Source organism: Rhinichthys klamathensis, unplaced genomic scaffold, assembly GCF_029890125.1.
Source record: "Rhinichthys klamathensis goyatoka isolate OS25496 unplaced genomic scaffold, OSU_Roscu_1.1 h1tg000665l_1, whole genome shotgun sequence".
Taxonomy (NCBI): domain Eukaryota; kingdom Metazoa; phylum Chordata; class Actinopteri; order Cypriniformes; family Leuciscidae; genus Rhinichthys; species Rhinichthys klamathensis.
The window spans coordinates 586,360-598,774 of NW_026607104.1; the positions used below are offsets into that span (position 1 = coordinate 586,360).

At 40.3% G+C, this 12,415-nt stretch overlaps 1 protein-coding gene across 3 annotated transcripts in view; it reads right to left on the reverse strand.

Annotated features, from left to right (window-relative positions):
* Positions 1 to 12,415, reverse strand: part of erbin (erbb2 interacting protein) — a 76,978-nt gene that overhangs the window by 43,656 nt on the left and 20,907 nt on the right. The window lies entirely within an intron of this gene.

Here is a 12,415-nt window from a genome sequence, read left to right on the forward strand (position 1 = left end):
CTTCAATCTGCATTTAAATAACGGCGACACAGCTAATGCTAATGCTAGTATGAGTGATTGAAGTTGGCTGACAGAAATCAGCTGAAAACTATCAAAAACATTTGTCGTCATAAAACCAGGGCCATTGAAACTCATCTTTCATCTTTCACAGGACGTCAGTCCCCATTGACTTTAAAGTCAAGGTGAATTGTTGGTCAACAATGTATTGAACTTCATGAATCTGACACAGGATATCAGACAAGAAAAATGCAGTATTGAACTTTTATCAAAATCAATTGGATCAGGAACAAAGAGCATACATGCTGTACCAGTAGCCAGACTGAATGAAAAAGTCACTTAAGCAATGCCTGAAAGTCTCTGGCTACTGGTTAGTGGTTAACATTATGCAATAGGCCACATCACATCAGCGTCACAGGAAAGCTGATTCACAGAAAATAGTTACTACACTTGAAGGCAAGATTACAAAGAAAAAATTTTCTTTCTAGGAATAACATCCATAATATATATATATATATATATATATATATATATAAAAAAAGTAAATCAATACATATGTTTTGATTTCCATAGCCTAATATTGATGTATTTATTTCAAAAACAGAAAGTAAACAATTACAATCTATTCTGAATATACCAGTTACTGAACAGTTGAATATAAAAATAACCTGTATCCATCATAAATCGGCAGCTAATCAATAGGATCGGCTCATCCCCTGCAATCCTTTGGTAAGAAGCCCAGATCTTTGAGCGCTAAGCTAGGCTACACTGCGCCAGACAACAGAAGCAGTTGGTTCGGTCATTAGATATTAAACACACTTGATACAGTAATACACTAGTCAAGGTCAGGCATACATGGGTAATGTTTGATGAAAATGACAGGACAACACTACTGGATAATAAATGAAGAGATTGGTGATCATATTGTGTGAATCATTTAGGGAAAGTAAAAACACAGGCCTCGAGCCTCCTCTTGGAGCAGGTCCAGGCGCACCATTGTGTTTCCACACACACACACACACACCGTGTCGTGATTACATGGAGTCCTGCGGTATTGTGACAGGGCGTCTAGAGTGTCTGCTTTTAGACATGGATTTCAGCGCACAAAAGAGACGCAAGCCCTCCCAGCCTCTGGCTGCATTGTAGCGCGTCAAAGGGAGAAGTGTGAGAAAAAGAGAGAAAGATTTCCGTTTCCAACCAGTTGTTGCGTGTGCCGTTTCGTGGCCATGTGATGAATGTGATGATGAAGAAGAGCGGGATTACATCACAGACACAGGAATGTGGCGGCATCAATGAGATCCTTGTGGAGGAGTGTGGAGAATGTGACCTTTCTCCTCCTCCTCCTCCTTCAACTGCACAACTCTTCATCACGTGTGCAGAAGTGTTTGGACCGAGGGCATCCAAACACTCACTCCTTCAATCAAAGTCACTGTGGGACACGACCAGTCAAACTCCATACACACACCTTCTGCTTCATTATATTTCACACGCTTTGAGGGAAAGGCTTAAATGCTTGAAATATGTTTTGTAGACAAATACACATTTTGCTCAAATATAGATTTCTTTATAATATGTTTTAAAAAAAAATGATTTTGAGCAGGTATGGGTCAATGACTAATAAAGTTTTCAAGATGAAGCAAAGTAAACATCTAGTTTAAAACTAATGCACTCTTGGTATTCAAGTTGGCTTTAAAAAACTACTACTTGCGTGATTTTTTTACTGCCTGAACTAACCTTGCCTTGTTACAAAAAGGTCAAACTATCTGATATTCTGAGAACTTCATAAAGCTTAACACACAGTTGTGAGAGTCCGCAGGGTCTGTGATATTTCCTGTTTGTTTCTTTGTACCGTACTTTACATATGGAAACTGCTCCTGATGAACAGAATAAAGATCATACAGTCTGCATGCAAATCCTTCCCAGCAAACACACGACGACGTGCCAGTTAACTGGTAGCTTTTGGAAATTTCATGATTTACTAATTGACATCATAACTACGACATTGCATGCTCGTAATTTCTTTTGCACTTTATTTATAATGAAGTGATATACAGCATTTGGGCTAGATTTGTGGTGCTTTTTATGTTGTATTTTGGCATTTCCAAGCTCAATATCCCCTTACTGTTGGCAAAGAAATGATGGAAAAGAACACCAGGAACTTTCTACAAGAAATCTCCTTACGGTTCACCTGAAAATAGTCAAACAGCACTTTCTGGAAGCCATGTTAAGAGTGCAAATGTGTAAGACTAGTGAAACCCTTGATAAGGCTTCGTGAGGTCATAACAGCCACAGCCGTTCAACTTTCACTCTGTGTGGCAGAAAGTTTGTGCGGAGAGTGATAGGGAATGAGAACACGCTGCTCTCCAGAGGCCTCCTCTTATCAGTCATAATAAACATGCGGCGGGTGACGTCCACTCGCGGAGGGAAACACTGATGCAATCAGCGTAGCCGACGAGAACACGACCAGTCGTGAGGAAGAGCTGAGATCATCCAGTCCAGGCGGAGCAACTGCACAACCGCTACTGCACATTTCTTTTACAAATTGCAATTTTTTGCTCTTTTCATTCGAGGCATTTACTCTCCTGAGGTTTAAACACAGGCATGCATAATTTAGCAATTTGTAGTGCGTGGGAAAATATGATTTTACTTCCTATTGGTGCTGACCGCATCATGTGACGCATGCCATGCGATACATCCCTCGGAGAGGATGAGAATGTCTCTAAGGAGCAATGCAGCTCACCAAGCCACTGGTAATGAACACCACATGGCCTCTACACGACGCAAAACACACTGAAGGAGGGGCCTGAGCCAAATCTAGAGACCAGGATAACAGAGATCCGGGGCCAACTAGCAACTAGAGATCAGCCAATATTACCTTTTTATGACCATTAGCAATGCAGATAAGAACCCCTGTGGCGAAAGCTTTCAATGTTGCTTATATGTCTATGTGGTGTTTTTAATCATCTTTAATACAAACCATGTGCAAATTCATCAGTCAACACCATTGAGGAGTAAGTGAACCAAAGACAGTCTCAAAAATACGTTTCGAAACCGCATGTAACCAATCCCATCAACGAGCAGGGCTTTTCTCACGGCTTTCTATGATGTTCAAAGTGTTTCTAAAGATCCTGATTTTTAGAAGGCTCTGTCTGACTCCGAGATGGCGAACAGGAATACGTTTTGTGTAACATTAGCATTATTAGCGGTTTAATAACAGTCAAGCCAAAAGCTTATCAGATCAAGTGTCATTCTGATACATCGTCTTGTAGACGAGCCTGTATAATTCACTCTTCCGCTTCTTCAGAATCAGTCTCTGGTTCAATCTTCAAACTTATTTGGCTGATTCAAACCAATATTTCCACTTGCCATTGTGTAGCGTTTACTACAGTTGAGCGAACGGATCAGGTAGTGCGAGCTGGTGTGAGTGAGTGGAGGCGGGACTAATTTGCATATTCATGGTTTCCGCATATGTTAAATGAAGCAAGGGTATGTTTTCTCAAAACCTGTCACAATCATTAGTCTACAAAAACACAAGCATTATGAATATTTGATTAATTATTACAACTGTAGCTAGTTATGCTTCATACGTTTGGATGTCAATTTTGGATGAATAAATCAATAGTAGGGATGTGCAATTAATAAAATCGCAATATGAACCATCTTCTGTGAATATTAATGCCCCTCCAAAAAATAAACCAGTAAACCTCTGCTGTGCTGCACTTTGTTTGGCAAACAATAAAAGGAATTGTTAGGCTAATTGTCAATTGATTACATTTTAAAAGATTAAATCATTAATGTTTTATGGCTTTCTTTGATTACGGTTTTCTTTGAATAACTTTTTTTTTATCAATTTGTATCAAATCAGTAGCCTGGTTAAAACCAGACCATTCTCAGTTGTAACTTGAGTTATGGTCTGGCAAAGCGTCATAGGCAAATCATTTCCAGAGGGGCGTCACCAACAGACCTAAACCCAATCAGAGCGATGAAGGAGATGACGTATGCAGAGCGGTGGAGAAACCTCTCCGAGTGTTGTTCTTTGCTCGGTTTTTAACAAAAAGGAAACGTTCAAATGGCTTAAAACAGACGCGATAGCTGATTGGAACGAGTGCTGTTCGACGGCGGCATCCATCTTTGTAATGTAGGCTACAAAATCTGCTTCAAAATCCCAGCGCTGTCGTCATCGTGTAAAGCCCGCCCCAACACTTCTGATTGGTGCCGCGATTTCGGCAGATTGGAAATGAGCTTGAATGAGCTCTTTGCCAGACTAACTTTCAGAGCAAATCTAAATTTGCCGGAAGTTGTCTGGGTTTTCCCAGGCTATCAAATCATATCTTATATCTAGAAACATTAAAACAGAAAACACAGAATTTCTTGAGAAAACAAAATCATATTTCATATTATTGTAAAAATTATAATAAATTACTAGGCTAATTCAATTATCATTATGAATTCAATTGATTAGACATGCTTTATGATTGTTAAACTTTAATTAAACCTTCAAAACGTAATCTAGAACAATTAAAACGAAAAAAACAAACAGGAAAAGATAAAAAGGGATCTTACAGGAGATATTATTGTCAGAGGCCATATTTAAGAGCCAGTTGTACCCGATCATGGGTCTCTCTCTATCAGCACAGCTCAAGAACAGCCTAGCAACTGCATAGCAACGGGTTAAAAACCACTCAGAAATGCAAGTGCACAGCAGCACCCCGGCAACCAACCACAACACACTCCAGCATAGTGATGGGAAGTTTTACAACCACCAAAACTGTAAAAATCTAGTTGGAAACTATTCTTCTCACTTATCGTAACTGTGCATGTTGGCACATCCAAATGTGTGTGTGTGTGTGTGTGTGTGTGTGTGTGTGTGTGTGTATACGAGGGGGCAGGGAAGGGGCGAGAGAGATTTGCCTACTGGCACAACAGTCAGATCAAACAGACCTCCCACAATCTGTCCTCCCTCTTTTGTGCCCGAACACACGGCTCTCTTTATCCGGAAAACGCCAGCCCATCGGGAAGCCTTTAACCCTTCAGGTCACCGCCATTGCCATGGTAACAGTGGGAGTATGGTGGGGAGAAAACAGTGGACCATGTGACAGGCACCGCAGCACTGCCACACAACGACAGCGCCTCAAGGTTACCGGGATCGTGTGGCATAAAAACAGGTCGGAAATGTTCCAGAGAAAACACCTGTGGGGTAAAAATCACACCTAGAGAAGCGTGGAGGAGGAGGAAACCCTTCACACGCATGCTTGGCACTGTGAAGCCCAGCCCACTGTTCTGGCGATGCTTTCATGGATCATTTACCACTTAGGCTTATAGTTAAAAAAACAAAGTGACTTGAGAAGCTTACAGGAAATGGTGAACAGGATTCTTTAATCCTGCTTAAAAGGAAAAGTGCTTCAAAACTGTTAAGCGTATTCACATTGCTCTTTCGCATTAATCTAGAGCAGCAACAAATAATTCATATAGTCAATAATAATGAGAATTTAAAAATTCTTTATTGAATAGTTGGATGCGAAACACTTTACTAAAAGTGGTGCTTTCAGGAGCTAATATGTAGTTTCATGTGGGTTACCCTGTCAGGCTCATATTTACAGGAAACAGAAATTACTAAAAGAAGTTACTGTGAACATAGGAGTGAAACTGTGTTGCCATACACTGTCACAATACACTGGTATTGACAATAACCATCATATTTATAAAATAAACAAAATGAAAATGAAAACCTATGTGGTAACACTTTACTTGAAGGGGTGTGCATAAGACTGACATGACACCTTCACAATCATGACACACGTCATGAATATGAAGGAGGTTTTATGCATGTTTATTATGACAACTGTCATCAAGTGTCATTCGCTCAATTATGACATTTTTAATGTAAATATGACAGTTTGAGATGTCTTTGTTATGACAACTTGACATAAACCAATACATCATAACCTGTCAGTGTCTTTGTCATGACAACTTGACATTACTAAGACAACACAACCTGTCATAAATATGTCAAACATGACATAGCAGATTAATTATCAAACTTAAGAAACCACTTAGCTTTATGTTTTAACATCACGTTAAACTGTCATGTGGTTGGTTTTGACATTGGCTGTCATGAGGCCATTATAACATTTTAATGACAAATTCAATTTGTACCACTGTAGTTGAGGTCAAGGAAAATATTCATGACACAGTTATAATGCCTCATGACAGCCAGTGTCAAAACCAACCACATGACAGTTTAATGTGATGTTAACCCATGAAGCTAAGTGGTTTCTTAAGTTTGATAATTAATCTGCTATGTCATGTTTATGACAGGTTGTGTTGTCTTAGTAAATGTCAAGGTGTCATGACAAAGACATCTCAAACAATGTCATATTTGCATTAAAAATGTCATAATTGAGCGAATGACACTTAATGACAGTTGTCATAAACATTCATAAAACCTCCTTCATATTCATGACGTGTGTCATGTCATGATTATGAAGGTGTCATGTCAGTCTTATGCACACACCTTCAAGTAAAGTGTTACCTATTAGGTTAATACTACACAATCTCGTATCGTAAATAATCCAGCAGTGGCTGACACTCCAAAATAGACTCGTCATAATAAAGTGTCCAGCTGTACTACTCCAGCAAGGAGAGAAGTGTCCGTGTGGGAGTTTTCAGGATTGTGTCAAATAGATGCGGGTCTGCAGGAAGTTCTGATCAAAAGTAAGGTCTTTTCGTACAATTTTGGTTCCCTACACTCAAATTTTGAGTGATTAACTGGCTAAAAAAAAAAGATTAAACACAAATTTGACAAAGTTAAAGATGAATTCGACTGATAACATTATTATTATTTTTTTTACATTTTAAGATTTCACAATAGTATTGCTATCGTCACTTCTTTTAGCCATGATAATTGTGTAGTTAACATTTGATATGGCGACAGCCCTAATTCCTCAGTGTCTTGTAAGTGACAGGTCAAGTGTGAATATGCAAAAGATTTTGAGGGAATAATGGCTTCAATTTCGGTCTGTTCCTCAAACAAAATTGTATGACTTTGTATAGCAAATAAAACATTTCTGTAGAAACAAATTTTACTTTAATTTTGCTATTAAATATCAATGAATTGCCAAGAAATGGCAAGTGTAACACTGAATTAAGTGTGGAATAGGGGTAGAATGTATCTTTTTTAAATATATATATTTCTTCGAATACAACAGCTATGAAGAAGTGCACCAGGGACTTTCAGCCTGTAGTTTGGAACGACACAATCGAGCGAGTTTTTGGTTGAACTGCTCCTTCAAGCCGTGACCCATCTGAGATTTCAGCAAGGCTCTGATGAAGAAGATCAAGGCAAATGATTCGCCGTGAATCAGTGGCTCTTGTGGGAACTCACTGACCCATTTCCCGCAGCTATGCGGGCCGGCTCTGATGACCAATTAAACAATGGTCACATTTTAAATACAACAGGGCTTTGCTGGCCTCCACCCTCCCCCAGTCTGCGGTTATCGAGACTCTCTGCTCACAACAGGAAGAGCTCGTCTGCAGCGTCTCTGATGCAAAGCACTGTTGCCATCTCTGAGCCTGCGTAATGCTAACCAGAGCACCAGCGACGCCAAGAAACGGCCCCCGCTAATATGCGCTAGCCCGTTTGCGGGTGCTGACGTATACAGTTCTTAGTTCCTGATGGGGAGAAGGAAACGTTTTCAGATCCTGTCGCACAGCTCTATGAACCAACGACCGACATGTAGCGTGTCAGATCCAACTGAAATGTACGATTTCTGACAACGCTGAAGATATTTATAGGCGAGCTGGATTTGGGTAACACTTCAGCACGGAGCGGTTTGATCCAAACCGAGCTCGCCGGAGGAATGCATCTGAAAAATAGGCCACGTTTGGAGGGAACAGAAAAGGCCAGGGAGAAAGCGAGAGAGAGAGAAACACAGAAATCATCAAGCAAAACCCTGAGAATATGCAGCCTGGAGGGAAGAACTGAAATAGCAGGGTGGCTGCGCGTGAGCTGATGATCTGAACTTTAGTTACAGCTCTCTGGGAAATCTATATCACTTGGCACAAGTAATGTAGGGCAAGTTCTGCTTGAATACTGTAATACTGCAGGAAAGATTATTTGACTCAATACGAGGAAGTCAACATGGAAAGTCCTGCTCTTGGGGGTTTCAATCAAGAGCATTAATAGCTGGACTTCTTGAGGAAAAAGCTAAAATGACATTATGGAGCGTAGAGTTGAAAATATAACCTTCAAAACAGAAACGTGTCAGAGCGGTTGACTAGATGTCAATCAGGTCAATGCGGAAGTAACAAAAGCCACCCTTGTTTTCTAACCATGCGTTTCCTGATATTCAAATCTAGTGATTTAAAGAGATAGTTCACCCAAAAATTAAAGTTGTTTACTCACCCTCAAGTTATTCCAAATCTGTATGAATGTCTTTGTTCAGTTGAACACAAAGGAAGATATTTTGAAGAAAGTTTGTAATCAGGCCGCTTTGGGGCACCATTGACTTCCATAGTAGGAAAAAAAAAATACTATGGAAATCAATAGTGCCTTCCTTTGTGTTCAACAGAACAAAGACATTCATACAGATTTGGAATAACTTGAGGGCGAGTAAACGACTTTAATTTTTGGGTGAACTATCTCTTTAAATATCTCCAGATTGAATTTCACCTTTTTTGTTCTACGGATTTCGGATTTTTCTTTAGTTTTTTATCTGAACTATTCCTTTAAAAAAGCATTTAGTAAGTTGCTTTGTAATGCAGGACCAGTGCTGTAATCATGTTGTACTGATCTGGCCTGTTCTTGGGCCAGCTCAAACATGTGTCTGGGCGTAAGCAGGGGTCAGGTGTCCGGTTCGCCGGTGAGGTGTGTGTGTGTGTGTCCAGCTCAGAGGTGAGAGGTTGTGTGTGAGCAGCAGGAAGGCTGGGTGTGCGTTTCATTCGGTCTCTCGTTGACAAGCCCATCTCCCCGACACCGCAGGGGCTCAGGACACTCTCAATAATTCAGCACAAGAGATCGCTTTAGAGACACGAACTTGCAGGTAGGAAGCCGCCACTCGGGGAAGATCTCTGACAGATGCAATGTGGATTCCTTAGTACAAACATTTACTTGGGAAAGGGTGAAGCCAGGACATAAAAGAGGTGAAAAAACACTGGTATCGGTGACAAAAGCAGCATAACCGGTTTGTCCAGTTCTGCTCCACTGTTTTGGTTTTGGTTCTCACCGTTCTGCACAATGCGCAGTGGTCTTGCAGCAGTAAGGCAAACAAAACTGCTATTGTCCTGGCGGATCTGTTCTGAACGAAGGGCGGGTAATCTGATCGCGCTCCATGTGCTGTGCCTGTGCCGCATCAGCTTCAATGCAAACTTGTTGTGTATAGAGACCTTTGCACTTGTCAGTTCACTTTCTGGCTGTTTAATTCCTTTGAGACAACTGCATTTGAAAGCAAAAACTGCATTGGCAGAGAGGGATATATAGTGCTGATAGTCATTTTTGGCTTGCTTTTGACATTGTAGTCAGAATCCAAAGTCTGTCTTCTTCTGCCAGCAATGCATACTCAGGAAATGACACTAAGACTAGGTTACCTATTTTCAAAGGTTATTGCTGAGACAAATACAAACAAAAAGTAGCTACAGTGATTTTACCAAGCTTAAAACATTGTTACACTCTTAAAAATAAAGATCCCAAAGAGTTTTTTGCACAGCAGAGCCATAGAAGAACCATTTTGGTTTATTTTCTGAATAATTGATCTATCCTTTGGTTAATTTACCAATAAATAACCATAACTAATATATGAACTTTGACCTAATGATACTATTTATGGCAAAAGATAAGGTTTATGCCGTGTAGGCCTAATTAGAAAAGCTGTTTACTATGGCTGTGAATGCAGCCACTTTTAGGGATTTACAGCAGCAATTGCTTACAAGTGTGAATCCTGAAATGATTTGTTCAGGCAGGAGATTAAAGTAGCAGCTTGAATATATGTTCATTCAGCTGTAAGATCAAACAGCCGAAGTCACAACCACATCCTAACCAACCCTAGCGGTAACCATAGCGAAAGAGTCAAACATGGTGTCCATAAAACCGGGAAGTTTTTAAACGATGGACAGCGCGTTATTAAATTAATGAGTAAAATAGAGATGCGAGTTCATCCATTAGATATTTCAACTAACCAACAACAGCATTAAATGCTTTGTTAGCGGTTGCAGAGTAAGTTTGAGCCACGGTCTAGCACCCACGACAGCTTGTAAAAAAGTGCATTCTGTGTGAACGCAGCCGTATTAAGCACACAATATTGGACTCAGACTGGCAACCGTATTAGTGCGGTGTAAAAATCCACTATAATAGTCCAAATACTTGCGCCGTAGTCTCGTCGGTTTGAGGTATGCCGTTTCAGTTTTAGCCGCCATCATTGGGGATGGGCTTAAACAGCGCAACGAATCGACACAAATCGACTAATTTCCGCAATCGACGTTCCAGCACCACTTTTAATGAAGAGTTCTTAAAGGACAAGTTCGGTATTTTACACTTAAAGCCCTGTTTTAAGATCGTTTCTGAAATAGAACGGTTAAGATTGAAATTTGGACACATGCTGCTGTCCCGAGAATTTTCGGTTTCTGTGGTTGCACCCCCCCACCTCCACAATGGTTGCATAGGTGCACTGGAACATCCTTCATAAAACGCATTAAACTTTAGTTTACAAAGACGTGAAACTCACCGAGTGGTCTGGGGTGTTTATTGATATGCTCACACAACAGGTTGCTTTCCAACAGGTTTTATCGTAGTTTGTGTCCAACTCCATTGACTTGACTTAGACAAAAACTACGATAAAACTAAAGTTTAATGCGTTTTATGAAGGATTGTTCCAGTGCACCTATGCAACCATTGTGAACCGAAAATTCTCGGGCCAGCAGCATGTGTCCAAATTTCAATCTTAACCGTTCTATTTCAGAGGGTTTCTATCTTAAAACAGGGCTTTAAGTGTAAAATACCAAACTTGTCCTTTAAAAGAACCATTTTTTCCTTTGTTTGAAGAACATCTAAAAAATCTATAGAACCTTTTTCCACTATAAAGAACCTTTTTGTGGAATGGAAGGATTCCATGGATGTTAAAGGTTCTTCATTAAACCACAGATGCCAATAAAGAACCTCGATTTTTAAGAGCGTAGACACAACAGCAACATGAGAAGACATGAATGTTCAATCAATGTAACAGCCATCACAAGCAGCTCTTCGGCTGAGTAAAATAGTCCATTAGCCTAACTGTACTTTGTATATCATTTGTTGCTTGGCAAATGTAAAGTCACAGCAGGTATTAAATCGGTTACATCAAATAAATTAAGATTTTTAACTATCTCTTTCATAGTTAAGCAAAAAGATATGAGAGAATGCTTTATATTGGGAATGTAAGGCCAAGGCTAAATGCAGTTATTAGGCACAATGGAGAATAAAGCTCATCGTTCTCTGTGTGACTGGCCAGTGCAGGACGCCCAGGGGTGAGTCAAAAGACAGAAATATGAGCTTGAGAAGACAGCAAATCACCACAAACCCCCCTCTGTCTCGATCCCTAAATGTCATATGGAGTTTCAATTTCATCCACAGCACACCATCCACCCAGACACATCTAAGAGCTGGATGCAAATATATCAAGGGATCAGCGTTTAATTCATAACACACTGAACTAAAGAGTGAAGTCAAGTGGACTTTTACTCAAACCAACAGCTCAAGTGTATAATTGCCAAATATTCTTCAAATCTTCAAAATATCTAGCCCCATCCTCACAATGCTGTAAGGAAGAACATCCCCTTCCTGTGAATAAAAACTGCTGTTGAACACCTTTCCCATAACTGCAGAGGGAAAGCAGCATGAGCTCATTAAAAAGTCCTGCGCTTGCATTTAGTGGCAGATATCTGACCATTATTCCACACGACCTTATCAATTATGAGTGAGCTGCTGTTTTTAGACGTGCAACCCTCTCACCTCGCTCTGAAACACACTCGGGCAGGCAAACGGAGCCAGAGGAAGCCAGCATTAAACCGGCGTCAGCTGCTGAGCTTTTAATTAAATATGAGATTAGCTGAAAATGTGGAAAAACACTGAAAAGCAAATGCCTCTGGGTCCCGGTCATACGGCACCAGGAGTTTCATGTTTCAGTGGCAGTGTGAAGATCCAGTAAACGGGAAGTCAAGGAGCTTGTTATGATGCCCCAGTGGAGTTGAAGACCCCAGAGTAACACACGTGTCATTCAGATTTGATTTGCTCACAGTTGTGCCAATGCATGGTGCTTGGCAAGTGTTACTTTCACACTGATTTCAGAGTTTCACATGTACCACAGAGATGCACACAAATAACAGTCTCTAAGGTCACTACTATTCCTAAGTTAGTCAATAAGCTTAAAAAATATACAGAAATACTGTT